The 15,856-nt window shown below is 43.7% G+C and overlaps 1 long non-coding RNA gene across 1 annotated transcript; it reads right to left on the bottom strand.

Moving 5' to 3' along the window:
* Positions 1-7,531: 7,531 nt before the first annotated feature.
* Positions 7,532-15,465, bottom strand: LOC115655278. Its single transcript, XR_004001360.1, has 3 exons — positions 15,213-15,465; positions 15,022-15,108; positions 7,532-7,621 (listed from the first exon to the last, which is right to left on the bottom strand). It is a non-coding gene; the product is annotated as an uncharacterized LOC115655278 (long non-coding RNA).
* Positions 15,466-15,856: the final 391 nt, after the last annotated feature.

Genomic DNA, 15,856 nt, shown 5'->3' with positions numbered 1-15,856 from the left:
CTTACTGGCCTGTAAATGCCAGGATCACCTCTAGAGACTTATGAAAAAAAAATAAAGACATTATGTTAGCTATCCTCCAGTCATTTGGTACAGAGGCAGATTTAAGTGACAGGTTACATACCACAGTTAGCAGTTCTGCAATTTCACCCAAGAGTTCTGAAGGAACTCAAATATGAATACCATCTGGTCCTAGTGACTTCTTATTGTTTAATATATCAATTTGTTTCAAACCTCCTCTATTGACACCTTAAACAGTTCCTCAGATTTATCACCTAAAAAGGATGGCTCAGGTGTGTGAATCTCCCTCACATCCTCTGCAGTGAAGACTGATGCAAAGAATTAATTTAGCATCTCCACAATGCTTTTATTTTTCTTGAATGCTCCTTTAGCACTTGAATCATCCAGTGGCCTCACTGATTATTTGGCAGGTTTCCTGCTTCTGACATACTGGAAAAAAAAAGAGAAAGGTTGCTGTTAGCTAAGGCAACTAATTGCTCTTCAAATTCTTTTTTGGCCTGCCTAATTATATTTTTATACTTGACTTGCCAGAATTTATGGTCCTATTTTCCTCAGTAGGATTTGACTTCCAATATTTAAAGGCTGTCTCTTTGCCTCTAACCACCTTTTACTGTGTTGTTTAGTCATGGTGACTTTTTTTGGTCCTCTTACTGCTGTTTTGTTTTTTTTAAATTGAGGTATAAATTTAGTTAAAGTGACCATATTTTCCCAAAGGGAAAATGAGACACACCCATGCCAGCCCAAACCATTCCCCCTACCCCCCATGCAGGGGTGCCCGAGTCCTTCCTGCCTCCCGCCCATGTGGGGCCCGCCTGATGCCCTGCTTCCCCCACCCTGGGCCTGCCAAGCCTGCCCATCTCCTCCCCCCCAGGTCCAAGTCCCCCTGCTGCCTGCCCACATGCAGGGCTGGTCCTCCAAGACCCCCCACTGCCAGCCCATGATCCTCCCACCACCCACAAGGCTGATGGTCAAAGGCCCCTCTGCCACAAGCCCACCCACAGGGCCACTTGAAGCCCCCTGCACATGGGGCAGGCCAGCCAGCCCAAGCAGCTTTCCCTAGCTCCCCCATCCCCACAGGCTGTCGCAAGCGCTGGGCAGAGTGCACAGTAGGTGCATGGAAGAGAGGGGCACAGACTCCCCTGGCAAGGCTTGAGCTGATGGCAGTGCAGCAGGGTTGCTTTCTGGGAAGCACAGGGGGGCAGCAGGGCAGGAGCCACTGCGGGAGCAGCAAAGCCCCGGTTCCTCCTATCTGGGCATGCTCTCACTGTCCATTCCCTGCACTGCTGCTGCTAGAGGAGGCAGCCCAGGAGGCCGATGCGGGCAGGGCCGTCCTTAGGCATAGGCAGAATAGGCAGCTGCATAGGGCCTCACTCTCCCTGAGGGCACCACTCTGCAGGCAGCCCAGACAGTGTAGAAGCAGGGCTGCTGGGTCCTAGAGAGAGCCGAATGCAGCACAGTCTGAGGAATGGAATTGGCTGCTGGGGTCTCTGGGAAGGGGAGGGGGTATGGTTGGGAAAGGAGCTCACCTGTGAGTGTGACTCCCCCCGGCTGAGGTCAGGTGAGGCAGGCTCTGTGGCTCTGGAACCAGTATCCTTTGTTGTCTCCCATAACATCCATTCTTCTCCCGCCTGCCCCACGGAGCACCCCCTCCTTTCTGTCTGGTCACTCTAGGTGGGGGTAATTGGTGCCTATATAAGACAAAGCCCCAAATAACAATCCTGAATCCAATTTCAATGTTTTTTTTTAAATCAATATCTTAGCCAAAACCAGAAAATTAAATTGTTGACAATTATTAATGACAGGTTTAGTTTGAGGCAGGGAGTGGGTCAGTTTTCATCAGAGAAACAAAAAATGTTCACTGACTTTCCTATAGCCTGTTACTCCTGATAAGAGCCCTCCAACAACTGTAATATGCTCATCTCCTTACTAGTGTATAAAACAGGGTTCGGCAACCTACCTGTCAAAGGTGGCAGGTGAGCTGATTTTTGATGGTATGCAGCAGCAGGCTGAGCGGCTCAGCCCATCACTGCTCGGGGGTTCCGGCTGCTGCCCTATTGCCAGCTGGGATGCCAGCCATCGGCCCCACTCAGCACCTGCTGCTGGCCTGGGGACCCCCAAGGAATCCCAGGCTGGCAGTGGGCTGAGCAGGCCAGCTGAACCACTCAACCTGCTGTCAGCCTGGGGTTCCATTCACTCAGCTGGAAGCAGGCTGAGCGGGCTGGTGGCAGGCTGAGCAGGGCCGGTGGGGGGTTGAGTGACTCAGTCTGCTGCCAGTCTGGGGTGCCAGCAGCACTCAGCCTACTGCTACTCCGGGGTTCCGGCTGCCGGCCCCTTGCCAGTCAGGAGCTCAGCCGCCAGCCCCACTCTACCTCCTGCCAGCCTGGGTGAGCAGAATCCCAGGCTGGTAGCGGGCTGAGGGGGGGTTGGCGGCCAGGATCCTGGCTGGGAGGAGTTGGTGGTCAGAACCCCAGACCAGCAGCGGGCTGAGCAGGGCCTGGGATCCTTGTCTAGGGTTCTAGCCACCAGCCCGCTGCCGGTTTGGGGTTTCATTTACTCAGCTGGCAGTGGCCTGAGCAGGACCAGTGGCCAAGACCTCAAATAATAATAATAGTTTATTTATATAATATAGACATAGAGAGAAACCTTCTACAAACATTAAAATGTATCACTGGCACGAGAAACCTTAAATTACAGTAAACTTGGCACACCACTTCTGAAAGGTTGCCGACCCCTGGTATAGAGTGACCATATGTTGTACTAAGATTCTCCTGCTTTTTTTTTTTTCCCTGTGAGTCAGTATAACTTTTGCCAGCCCAGAAGTTGGGCAGCCAATGTGTTACGTTTTCACAATGTTTTCTCCAACTTTCATAAAGTAAATACATAGTTAATATGAGTTAAAAAGGCGAGAGACACTTCTTTGTGAAGAATCTGTACAGCAGATCATGCCCATAGACGATCCAGAAAAGAAATTTGAGGTTGAATTTTTTAATGTTGTGATGGATAAAGCAGTATCTGCTGTTGATGAAAGGTTTAATACCTTGCAAGTACACCATGAACAGTTTGGATTTTTGTATGACACAACTAAATTCAACAAAATAGGAAAACAAGAGCAACTAATGACAAAGTGCAAGAATCTAGAGAGCCTCCTGAAGCACGGTGATAGTTTTGATTTAAATGGACTTGAACTGTACGAAGAATTGAGTACACTGTCATCAATGTTGCCACATGCAAAATCGGTGATGGACATTGTACAGTTTATTCATACCCGCAAACTTGTTGACATATATCCTAACGTGTACATTGCCACTCGTATTCTACTGATAATTCCTGTAACAGAAGCATCAGGAGAACGGAGTTTCTCAAAACTAAAGCTCATTAAAAACTATCTCCGCTCTACAATGAGTCAGGAACGCTTGACTGGTCTTGCTATTCTTGCGATCGAACAAGACACGACTTTGCCTTTGTCATATGATGACATTATTACTGATTTTGCAGCCAAAAAAGCCAGAAAGATTGCTTTTAATTAAAAACAAATCTTTGTTTCAATACCTCTTCATATAAATTTCCAATAAAATTTTGATAAATTAAAAAAATATATATTATTTGCATCATTCTGTCATATCAGAATTTTTTCTATAGTGCTGCTTCTTTAGTGCTAGTCCATCAGCATTACAGTGTGCTTAATTAAGTTAAACTGGTTTTAATAATGTGAATGTGGCAAGTTTTCCAATACTATAAGCTTATGTTTGTGTTGCTAAGAGCAGATCAGGCACAGGGGCACCAGTTTAATAATCTCGCCTAGGGCACCATAAATCCTAAGGCCGGCCCTGGGTGCGGGAACATACTGGATGAGCGAGCATTGCTGCTTGCCTTCCCCCTGCTGCCAGCTCTGTGATACGATCCCAGAAAATACGGGACAATTTGCCCATATTTAACAAAAAGTCAGGACACCTGGAAGGCAGCTTAAATATGGGATTGTCCCATTAAAAACTGGATGCCTGGTCATGTTGCATTTAGTAGAAGCCTCTATTATGGTGTTCTTAAGTAGTCTTCACATAGGTTGCAGACATTTCACTCTTGTATCTATTCCTTTTACTTTCTATTGAACTAGCTTCCTCATTTTTGTGTAGTTCTCCCTTTTGGAAGTTAAATGCTACTGTAATTGGCTTCTTTGATACCCCTGCCGCCCCAGGATGTTAATGTAATTAATTTATGGTCCCTATTACTGATCAGTTCAACTATATTCATCTCATGGACAAGATCCTGTGTTCCCCTTAGGACAAAATCAATAATTGCCTCTACCCTTGTGGGTTCCAGGACTATCTGCTGCAAGAAGCAGTCTTTAATGGTGTTTAGAAATTTTCTCTGTTTCCTATCCTGAGGTGACAAGTACCTAGTTAATACAGGGATAGTTGAAATCTCTCTTCATCATTGGGTTTGTTTTTGTAATCTCTCAATCTCCCTGAGCATTTCACAACCGTCACCATCCTGGTCAGGTGGTCAACAGTATATTCCTACTGCTACACTCTTATTAGTCAAGTGTGGCATTTCTATCTATAGAGATTCTATGGTACAGTTCACCAGCATCATTACTGAAAGTCCTCATGTGATGCTGCAGGCAACTCACAAGCTTTAGGCACAGTCAGTGATATCTGCTCAAGTGAAAGAGGAGATTAAGGACACCAAAGTGCCCCCTAGTTCCCCTCTCACACAAACATATCCCAAAAAGTAAGGTGGTGCTCCTGTTCAAAATCCTGAAGGCACATCTAAGAATAGCAATTGGTGGATTCCAAAGATGATGTTCTCTTTCCCTGCCAAAGGCAGAAGAGGGGGATGCTGACAGAAAACTCAGTTTGGATGGAAATCATGTGTTATTCAGGAGATTCTACCTTTAACTTTAAAATTCTGTGATTTTTGTAGCGTTCCACTTTGAGGTTCAGATTCAAATACTCAGAATGACTACACATGAGCTAACACCAGAAAAATGGGTCACTGAACTTGTGAAAAATTGGAATGGCAGAGTTTTCCCACATTTTCCTCCTTTATTATCATTTAGGACCACTCCCTAAGGTTCTTACTCAGGCCTCATTCATCCTTAAAAATTAGCTGGACCTAGCTAATTGCACAGGGCTGTGAAAAATATGTCCTGTGTGGGGCAGTTGGGGCAACCTAACCCCTGGTGTAGCTACCGTCAACCTAGCTCTACCCCTTGTAGATGTGGATGAATGAGACAGAAAAACCCTTCCATAGATGTAGGAAGCATCTACACTATGGTGCTGCAGCGCCATCACTGTGTTGCTGTACCATAGACATGGCCTCAAACTTCCATTTACTTCACTCACACACTTCTCAACTGCCAGACTTGACCTTTTCCTCCCCTACCAGCCTCCTCCAAAACCAGAGAACTGTCAGGATTGAAAACTTTCAGCTGAGTCTGAGAACCGGCCAGGTCAGCCTCCAGGATGATTAATGAGCATAATTGGATTGCAGTAGGCCCACATGTAAGCTCAGTAGCAGCCAGTCACCAGATGCTCAATGCTTCTGCACAGAGCTGCAATTGCTCTTGCCTCTGCCCTGCTCTGTTCTCATCCTGTCCTTCTCTGTATTCCCTTCCTGGCTTCAGCTCCAATCTTTGGCTTTGACCCTTGGTCCCCAGTTCTTGTTCATGGGCCCTCCCTCAACCTGGTTCTAACCATTGAGCTGGACTGTCTCAGGTAGGTGCTGGCACTAACTTTCCACTCACCCTCCAGATTGCTTGTTAGGAATGCCTTTTACCCAAGACACTCCCTTCCATTGTAACACTGACAGACCCTAGTCATCGGTGGGCAGGATTGAACCTGGGACCTTGGGAGCTAAATACTTGAGCCTCTATTGCATGAGCTAAAAGCCATTTTGCTCTTAGCTAAGGCTGTAGATGAGAGTCATTAATCTCTAAGTGGTATTGGTGCCACTAGCTGGGACAGAACACCACACCCAGGAGGTGTGCGGGTTACACCATGTCTTTGTGCAGGTTCAGGTTCATGTAGGGAGGCAGAGGATCTGAAAAGAATAGAATAGAAGAGTCTCCTCTCAAACCTGTTCCTGTCTCTCATTCAATTACCCCTTAGTTCCAGAATGTCCAAAAAAAATTCAGGAGTTGTGTAGATTTCTACCAACTTAAATTAAGCCAACTGCTCTTCCAGAACAGAACAGGCTCAGAAGAGCCTCATTCCTCTGATGTTTTGAGAGATCTATAAAACTTGCTCTCTGAGGCAGCTTACCAGCTCAGGAGGCTCCTGAACATGAAACTCACATGTTTTACCTAAACAGGAACAGCTGAGTGTTGTGGTTTATATAAAACTATATGCCATGTATGTATGGCATGTGGCAGTAAATGAAACACTTACTTCAGAACTTATTGAAGTTCTCTCAGCAAAAAAAAATTGCTGTGAGGTTGGCTTTTATGCACCAAGACATAAAATAAAGTGGTGATATATACAAATGAGTCAGAGAAAGATGGAAAAGCAAGCAATTGGCAGGAATGAACTGGTGATCCTGACTTATTACAATAAAATTAAGCAAGCTTTCCAAAAGGGCAAGTTTAACACACCCACCCACAATGAATTTGAGCAGCAGGGTTTGCTACCACTTCTCCAAACTGATGCTGTGGTCTGGCCTTTTAGAAGTCTGACTACTGCTCTTCCATCAGCCCCAGAAGTCAAAACTAACAGAATTTAATATATTTAGACTAGGCTCACCTAGCTGTCATGTTTCACAGATCCATGTGGATGTTGGCTGTTTTTAATTAAAAACAATTTTTATCATAATACATTTCAACAGACCAATCTGTAGTCAAACACTGCCTTTCCAATTGTACTTAAAGCTCAGTCTTTTCTGTGTATAAATAATGGTCTGCTTAGCATTACTGTAATGAATGGATTGCCTGAATATATTAATTCTTGGGATCAAAAACATCAGAACAACGGATAATACTAATCTCTTACTACCAGACATGTGCACAGTTTCAGCACCGAAGCTGTCACTAGGAAGTCAACCTCAACCCATTAATTGCACTAGAGTGACAGGATCTCATGGAAATAAGCAGAAAGCTTTGTGACACTAACGTGAATTACCTAACATCTAGACAGCTTCCCTCAGAGTTGAGTGGGGTTACCGAAGTACACCCAGCTGCACCACAGGAGGAACTGTGGGATTTACTGTATGTAAGGAATATCGACAGTAGTGCCAAAAGTAATAAATGGAGCCTGAACAATTACTACACTTATAAGATTATATACTGGGGTGCAACATGTACTTTTTTCAGAAAACAGGTTCTTTTCCTAGGCAGCTACTTCAAGTAAGTTGAGGAGATGGAATCTGGTGAAACACACAGAGAAACTTTATTTTATACAGACAATCACAATGGAAATAATAGGAAATCAATATACATAGCACTTAGAATAAAATAAGTACAGTAAAGTGGCTTCCTGCATTGTTCATACTTACAGTCTAGTTTTGGACATACTTACAACTCTGTGGAGATCACTGGTTACAAGAAAGGAAAAGTTAGTGGAATCCATCAGAATGAAGATACTGATTCAGTTTACACTGTCTCAGGGTGAACCTAAAGAAAAAGGAACTGGGTGTGGTATTTTACACCACTCTTTATGATAATAGTACAGATACATACTATATTTGATCCTTTACCCTGATTATAATAAAGGCAGTAGCAGCCCCTATTCATATGTACCTTTTGCGCTTCCCATAGTAAGTATCAAATATTAATATTAAAGTTTTACATTACTTATTTCTTAATAATTCCTATACATAAATGCAGTCTAAGTGCTTAAATACCACATAGCAGCCTAATTGCCAAAGCGCCCTGTCCAGGGCCGGCTCCAGCCACCAGCATCCCAAGCAGGTGTTTGGCATGGCACTCTGCAAGGAGCGGCAGTCCCTGTGTTTTTGCCCACAAGCAGCATGCTGACTTGCCACCGCGGACGGCGGGGGCAGTCCATATGCTGTTAGGGCGGCTGGAGCATTTCCACGGCGGTGGCCATTCGGCAGCAGCTTCTACATTCACCTGTCCTGTTCAGCTGGCTGAAGACAGAAGCTGCCGCCAAATTGCCGCCATCGCGGAAACGCACGAGCCACCCTAAGGGCAAACGGACTGCCCCTGCAGTCCACAGCAACAGTGAGCTACTTGAGGAGGTGAAAACAGTAGAGCCAGCCCTGCCTTTGTCAAGGCTGATTTCCCACTCTGGCACTTAGAGTGCAGAAGGTGGGGGCCCACAAGGATTCTAAAAATTAATACTGGCCACTCCAGACTGGTATTAAACTCCCAGGGTTACAGCTTCTCTCTGACTTTGGATGCATAGATGCTGCCACCTCCCAAGTGCAAAAAAATCCTTTTGACCCAGGAAGGTGCACTTGAGAATTCCTTCCTGTGGGGTACCCTCAAGTCCTCTCACTACCACCCCCTCCACGGAAAAGTTGCAGAAAAAAACCCAAAGGAAATCAGCTGTTGCCACCAGCTAATTAAACAATATATGCACAAACCTCTTAGGACACAAAAAACCCTATCCTGTTCTTAAAAAAGGAAAATTTTATTAAAAACAAAAAGAATGAAAATACATCTGGAACTTAGGCTATTGCTAGATTTTAAAAGAGCAAATACAATAATTAAGCATCAAGAATGGTTCTCTTGAGGTCCAGCTTAATGGTTATAAGCAAAACAAAAGCATTTGAGAGTTAGCACAAAGGAGTGCACAAGCCTTACAGAAATAAAAAAGATAAATCTAATCATGTCTTCCTAGACATTTCCTGATCTACTTACATATCTGTGGTTTCAAACTGAGTAGTTTCTTGGTATGATCTGGTGATTTTCATACCTTTTTACAGCATAGCGCCAGCCCTATTTTTGCTCTGTCCCCTCTCTCCAGAGAACAGACAAACAGACAAATGGAAAGTTTTTCTCCAATTTTAAAAAGTTCTAGCCTTCCCATTGACTCTTTTGGTCAGGTGTCCACTCCATTCCTTTTACCTATGGGCTTTTTTAACCCTTTGCAGGTGAAGCAAGTAGAGAATAGATTTATATAGTGGCATTATATTTTCTATCTTATCTATTCCTTTCTTCATCGTTCCTAACAGTTAGTTTCTTTGACTACCACTGAACACTGAGCAGATATTTTCAGAGAACTAGTTAAAAGACTAGCTCCCATTACAGCCATGTGACTTCAACTGGAACAGAACATGACTCAGAATGAGCTGATTATAAATAATCTTTCTCTGGTTCCTTTTGGGGCTCCAGTGTGTAGCTTAGGGGCATCTCATAAAGAAACTAGGATGGTCCGAGTACAGCCAAGACAGGCCATTTTTACTTATTGGCTGTGTTCTCTTTTTGAGTCAACTTCTTTTGCTAGTAGCAGGATGTGACAATCTGTCCCTTATGTTCACCCTTTTTACAAGACTATGCTAAATTTTATACAAAGTATGCCTTCGAGGTATCATTTGAAAACTCATATTTTGTTGATCATTATTGTCCTGGTAAAATGTGTGGCAAGATTGTATGTAAAGTTATGAAATTCTACTATGACTTTGTTGAGACATGCTCCAAGTTTAGAAAGGCAGGCGCAAACCAATTTCTCAGAGACAAAAGGCAAACTGACATCTCAGCAGGGTGTCAACAAAATGAAATAGACTATCACCTGGTTAAGCAGCTATTCCTTGGCAGGAAAAAGGGTCTGAGGAAGAAATCTACTTTTTGGCAAAGGAACACCTATCCCCACAGCCTTGCTGTCTCCTGAACATCATCTGGAGATGATTCTCAAAGAAGAGAAAAATGATAAAAATGAGGAACAGAGGCTCCAAATCATCTCTCTCCCTTCATCTCTGCTCACAGCCTCGACAACTTAAAGGACAAAGGAAGACTGAGGACAGATCCTATCCGAAAGGAGTTCAGCCAGTAGGTTTGCTACAGCAAGTGGTGAGAGAAACCTTTGCTTTGAATTCACTTAGCTTGTTAAATTAGGTATTAATTTACATTTTACCTTTTAATTCTTTGTAACCAATTTTGACTTTCATGCCTCATTACTTGTAATCACAAAATGTATCTTTCTGTAATTAATAAACTTTGTTTTTTCTAAACCATATGTTTGAGGAATTTCATGTGAGATAATGAAATGACAGACTTTATATGAACGTGTGTTGTCCAGAAGTGTGGTGGGCAGTACAAGAAGCACGGTTCTGGAAGAAAGCCTAGGGCTAGGAGTCTGCTGATATTACCCTGCATTGTAATTCATGATGTAGTAAGATGAGGCCCTGAAACAAACTCTTGTGTCAGAGGCCTAGTCTGAGGCCTGAAGCCTGAACCCTGAACCAAAGTACTTCCAGGTATTGCTAAGCAAAAACTGGGCTGTGAGCCAGAAGCAGGCCACATTCACAGAAGTAGCGAGGAGAGGAACTTGTGCCAAGATGACATCAGGACACTCCACAGACATAACAAGGAACAGGCAGGTGCATCTTAAAGACAGGACAGCAGGATGGATAGATCTGTTTGTCTGGAACAACATGATCAAAGGGGAGACAGCACCCTAATGAGCCAAGAGGCTGTACCTCAATACATCAGTAGGGATGAGTAATCTGTCCTGTAACTGTATAAAAGTAGGTCCTGGGAGTGTGCATCTTTGTCCATTCTAGGGGGCAGTGGAAAATCCCACCACAGACTGAGCTGTGTCCATTGCCAGGGGCACATATTCGTAGTATGTCTTGTAGAGTCTACAGAAAACTATTACTGTGCTTCATTTGACAGTAAACCTGGCTTGGATTCCTTCGTACCTTACTAGAGTCTGTGGTCTTTGGGGATTCTCTCGGGGTTTGCTGCATCAGTGATCTGTGCAGAGCCGGGGCAGCACACAGAGGGAACACGCACACAGCCGACTGTTATCATCATCGAACAAGAGCAGAGCAACACAGCGGTAGCTGCATACTGACAACACGAGTGATTGACTACAGCACTTATTCACTATAGCTGAGAGTGACTTACATGCCGATGGCTGTGTGTGAGCAGACCAGGAGTGATTGCTCTTACAGCGAAGCAGGGTAAGAGGCACCCCATGTTGGTGAATTTGAAAGAACACAGCTATCTATCAGTACAGAATGTACCCTGAGGAGTATCACAAGGGGGAGGCAGGGTAGAAAAGAGCAGCTGGAGACTGCTACTCCCTTCCACTGTTAAGGTCTTACATTCAGGGGATGAGATAATGGCCCACTTTCCTTAGTCTGGAGCTTGATTTCATGAAGGTAGCAGGTTCACTCCTCCTCAGTCCATTTAGGTAGCAACTTCTGGTAATAAATGGGTATCCCCTGTCTACCACTCCTAATGTTCATGAGTACTGTACCTTTGGAGCCCAGTCCCTCCTGCAGAAGGCGCTTTGCTTGAACTAGTGCCTAAAAATAGCAATGTGTCCATAGCAGCATGGATGGCCATTCAGGCTAGCCTTCCCCAAGAACAATCCCACCTAATGCCTTAGTTACATACTCCAGCAGCTAGTCCATGCCAGCGTGGACACACTACTAGCCACTAACTTGAGGAGACCCAGCACAGATACAGCTATGTGAGCTGGGAATCACACTTCCCAGTTCAACTGTAGACATACTCAAAGAGTAGTCCTGTGGCAGATCAAATTTGTGTGTATATTACAGAGTCATAGATCCTTTTCTGAATGGTTTGTCGCAAGCCTAATTTGTGACTACTTCTGATAAACTGAGTTGTCAGACCCAAAAGGGCTTCTCCGCTCAGACTGAGGTTCACAAACATATCATTGGCTCCTGCTGATACATCTTTATAAAAGGATCTCTAGAGTTTTGTCATGCTGCAGTGCACTCTGAAAAATAAATTCTATGGGTCCATTCTTCCCTTTGTTTCAATGAGCCAGAAACCCTTTAAGGACTGGAGGCAGGCCTCTTAATTGAATTGCCGAAGTCTCGGGAAATGTTTGGTTCATAAACAAGGAACAGATTTAGGGGGAGAGAGATGTGTGAGCTTACTGTGATTATAATAAAAGGCTAAGAGAATCAATTTCCTACATGTGCCAAGAGAACCAATCTGACTTCTAAACCATGCCCTTGGAATTACTCTTTGCAGGTGATCAAAAGTTTCTAAACCTACAGACCTGCAACTCTCTGCATTCTACTAATTACAGTGACCGATGTAGAACCAGATCTCTCACAGAAAAATCAGTCTCCTAAGGACATTTGGTCCTATTCTGGGGAAGTGGTAATATTCAGCCCACTACTACTGATGCTAGGGCATTCACTGTCACAAAAACTGCAATATTATTCCTGTGTTTCACTAAGGCCTGGTCTACACTACGCTGTTAAACCGATTTTAACAGCGTTAAATCGATTTAACCCTGCACCCGTCCACACTACACTGCTCTTTATATCAATTTAAAGGGCTCTTTAAATCGATTTCTGTACTCCTACAAAATGAGAGGAGTAATGCTAAAATCGATATTATTATATCGGATTAGGGTTAGTGTGGACGCAAATCGACGTTATTGGCCTCATTATTTTACAGTAGCTACCCACAATGCACCGCTCCAGAAATCGACACTAGCCTCAGATCATGGACGAACACCACCGAATTAATGTGCCTAGTGTGGACGCGCACAATCGACTTTATAATATCTGTTTTATAAAATTAGTTTAAGCTAATTCGAATTTATCCTATAGTGTAGACGTAGCCTCAGAGTACTTTTGTGCTTGCTCTGGTTCCTTCAGCGCGATAGGCACATGTGACTCAATCACTACATTGGATACAACCACTTGCCTAATCAGACATAATACACAACTAAAGAGGATTGTTCTGGGTTTTTCCACCCACACAAATGGGCTTTCTCTGTGTCATCTATCATCTTAAGGAAACAGGTTTCAATGAGTACATAGAATGCACCATTTTGATTTTATCTGAAACACAACAGAATGCTGGATCCCATTTGGATCTGACATCTGAATCAAAGCATACAGTATAGCTATAGACATGTTGGTCCCAGGATATGAGAGAGAAAACGTGGGTGAGGTAATATCTTCTATTGAATTAACTTCTGTGGCTGAGACAAGCTTTCAAGCCAAGCTGTGCTCTTTTTCAGGTTTGGGAAAGCAGCATCATAGCAAAATGCAAGGTGGAACAGATTGTTTAGCATAAGTAATTAGCACATATTATAAGGGACCAGTCAAGTTAGAGTAACTATTAACACCTGTGCAGTCATAGGACAAAAAGAAGGGGCTAAGTGGATTGCAGATTGTTATAATAAACCATAAATCCAGCATCTCTGATCAGTTCTTGATTTTTAACATCTAGCAGAGTAATGAATTGAGCCTCAAAGGCTCCTCTTTTGAAAGTGGTGGGCAGGTTTCCTTTGAGGATGAGAACTGATAGAGTGCTTGTTTTGTGAAAAGTGTTTATCCACACATGACAGGGTATTTCTGAATGTCTGTGTACTTAATGCAGTATTCACCTAACAAAACTTTTGCAGATATTCTTAGCACATACATTTAAATGACATTCTGTGACATTTCACAACACATAGGAAGTTGCCCCATGTACTAATATAACTTCACAGAACTGAAACTAACAAAGGGAAAGGGGGTGGATCTGTGGAATCCTCCACCATAATCATATCATTTTTTCCAGTGGCCCTCACTTGAGAATTGCCTTCTAAGGTCAAAAGGATCATTGCTCAGTCAAAAACAGATGGAAACTGAATATGACCCTGTGTTACCTACACCTTAAGATTTATTAAATCTATGGGCATGGCTACACTTGCAGATGTAGAGCACTGTGAATTAAACCCACCTTTGGAGACCGCAGTAGGGAAAGCACTGCAGTCTGTCCACACTGACAGCTGCTTGCCCACTGGCATTGCCACATTTGCAGCAGCACTGGGAGCAGTGCATTATGGGCAGCTATTCCAGAATGCAAATGACTGCAATGTGCTTTTCAAATGGGGGTGGTGGAGTATGACAGGGGGTGTGTTGTGTGTATGTGGGGGAAGAGAGAATAGGTGGGGGGGCTGAGAGCATGTCAGCATGCTGTCTTGTAAATTCAGACAGCAGCAGACACCCTCTCCCCCTCCCCCTGCCTCTTTCATGCACAGCATTCCACACTAATCTGTCATGGAGCACACTTATCTGTCTCAGAGCAGATAAGCAGCCAGCTGTCAGAAACGGAGCTTTCAAAGAGCATATCTGCATTCCTACAGAGAGTTCAAAACAGTGACAAGAGTGGTCACTTGACTTAAGGGGTTATGGGACGTTTCTGGAGGCTGATCAGAGCACAGTAATGCAACACCTTGTCCACACTGGTGCCGCAGGGCTCCAGCGGGGGCGCAGCAAATGTTATTCCACTTGCCAAGGTAGTGTACCAGCAGCACTGTAGCTGTCGAGTCAGAGCTCACTACGTGCCTTGCCAGGGTGGATGGGCAGTGAGCTAGGGCACCCAGGGCTACTTTATTGCACTGTAACTTGCAAGTGTAGCCAGCCCTATGGTTATATAAACTAAATTGGAAAGATTAACAGTACAAGCATCAGCCAAGAACCGTCAATAGGTGAAGGTCTAATTAGCACAATATTTTACTTTTTGGAAGCCAAGTGTTGTCTATGGCTACTTTTTTCACAAGAAGGTTAAAATATTATCAGGAATTGTACTTACATTTTTTCAGCAGATATGTTCCCTAATTATATATAGCATTATGCAAATAAGAATTATAGCAGTAAGTCTGTTAAATGCCAGTTTGGTTGGACCAATATTTTAGTTTTAAGCAGGGCTCTGCTGTTTTATGAGTAACACATTTATATTGTCAGAGGCATGACATGACTCACAAATGATGTGCATGTAAGAGATGCATTGACATCAGTTCAGTTTCTGTTGGAACTTAGCTTTGCATTGGAATGCTGAAATCATGTTAAATTAGCAGAAGTTGGGTCCTAAAGTCAATGAAAAGACTTTATAAATGGGCCTACCTGTTCTGTAGCAACCCCTTCTAAGTGTCCCTGCTGCAGCCTGTCTCAGTTCCCCCTTCCATGAGGTAAGGAGTTCACACTAACAGTCTGCAGAAAGAAGCCAAACACTCTCTAATTAACAGCAGCATGAGTCTCTTTAATGAAGCCTACTCAAAGGAGCTAGTTTGAAGTAATAATTTGAAGGCTTTTACCTCAGAGGCCAAGTTAGGACTACTCAGAATTTCAGTGTCCTAAAACAAAAATCTCTAGGCCTGGTGAAGCCAGTCTTCAGGGAGCTAAAACAGGATCAGTCTCCCTTGCCAGCTATACAGCCTCTCTAAACAGTTATTTTCAGCAGCTTCTTTCCAGTGCACAGTAGCTGTCTTACTAGCTCAGCTTCCTCTAGCAAACCCTGCATCTGCTGTAAGGGCCCAGGCTTCTCCACTGACTGCAGAACTCTGTGGTTTCTCCCCCTGTGTGCTTAAGATCTCTCCCAGAACTCCCTGTCTCCCTTGCAGCCCTTAATCAGCCAGATAATATGTCTGGCCCCTCCCAGGTGTGTCAGGCAGGGCTTATTGGACAGGCTGGCCGTCTCTAGGCCTCTGACCCTTAAGGGTGTAGACCACTGCTTTACAGATTGCCACTGACTATATTAGGAGTTGGATCAAACTCTCTATTAAAAATAAATTTATTGACTGAACTAGGTTGTTCTCTCCTTGGTGCAGAAAGTAAATATACCTTTTGAATTTTCAGATTACATTTTTTATAGTAATTCTATCCACCTTTACATAATGACTTTTTTTTTATAATTACAGGAATAAACAAAGGAATTATATATAGGCTGAATGAGTCTTGG

Source organism: Gopherus evgoodei, chromosome 7, assembly GCF_007399415.2.
Source record: "Gopherus evgoodei ecotype Sinaloan lineage chromosome 7, rGopEvg1_v1.p, whole genome shotgun sequence".
NCBI lineage: Eukaryota > Metazoa > Chordata > Testudines > Testudinidae > Gopherus > Gopherus evgoodei.
Note: the sequence above shows the minus strand (reverse complement) of the source record. Positions and strands in the feature narration are given on the sequence as shown.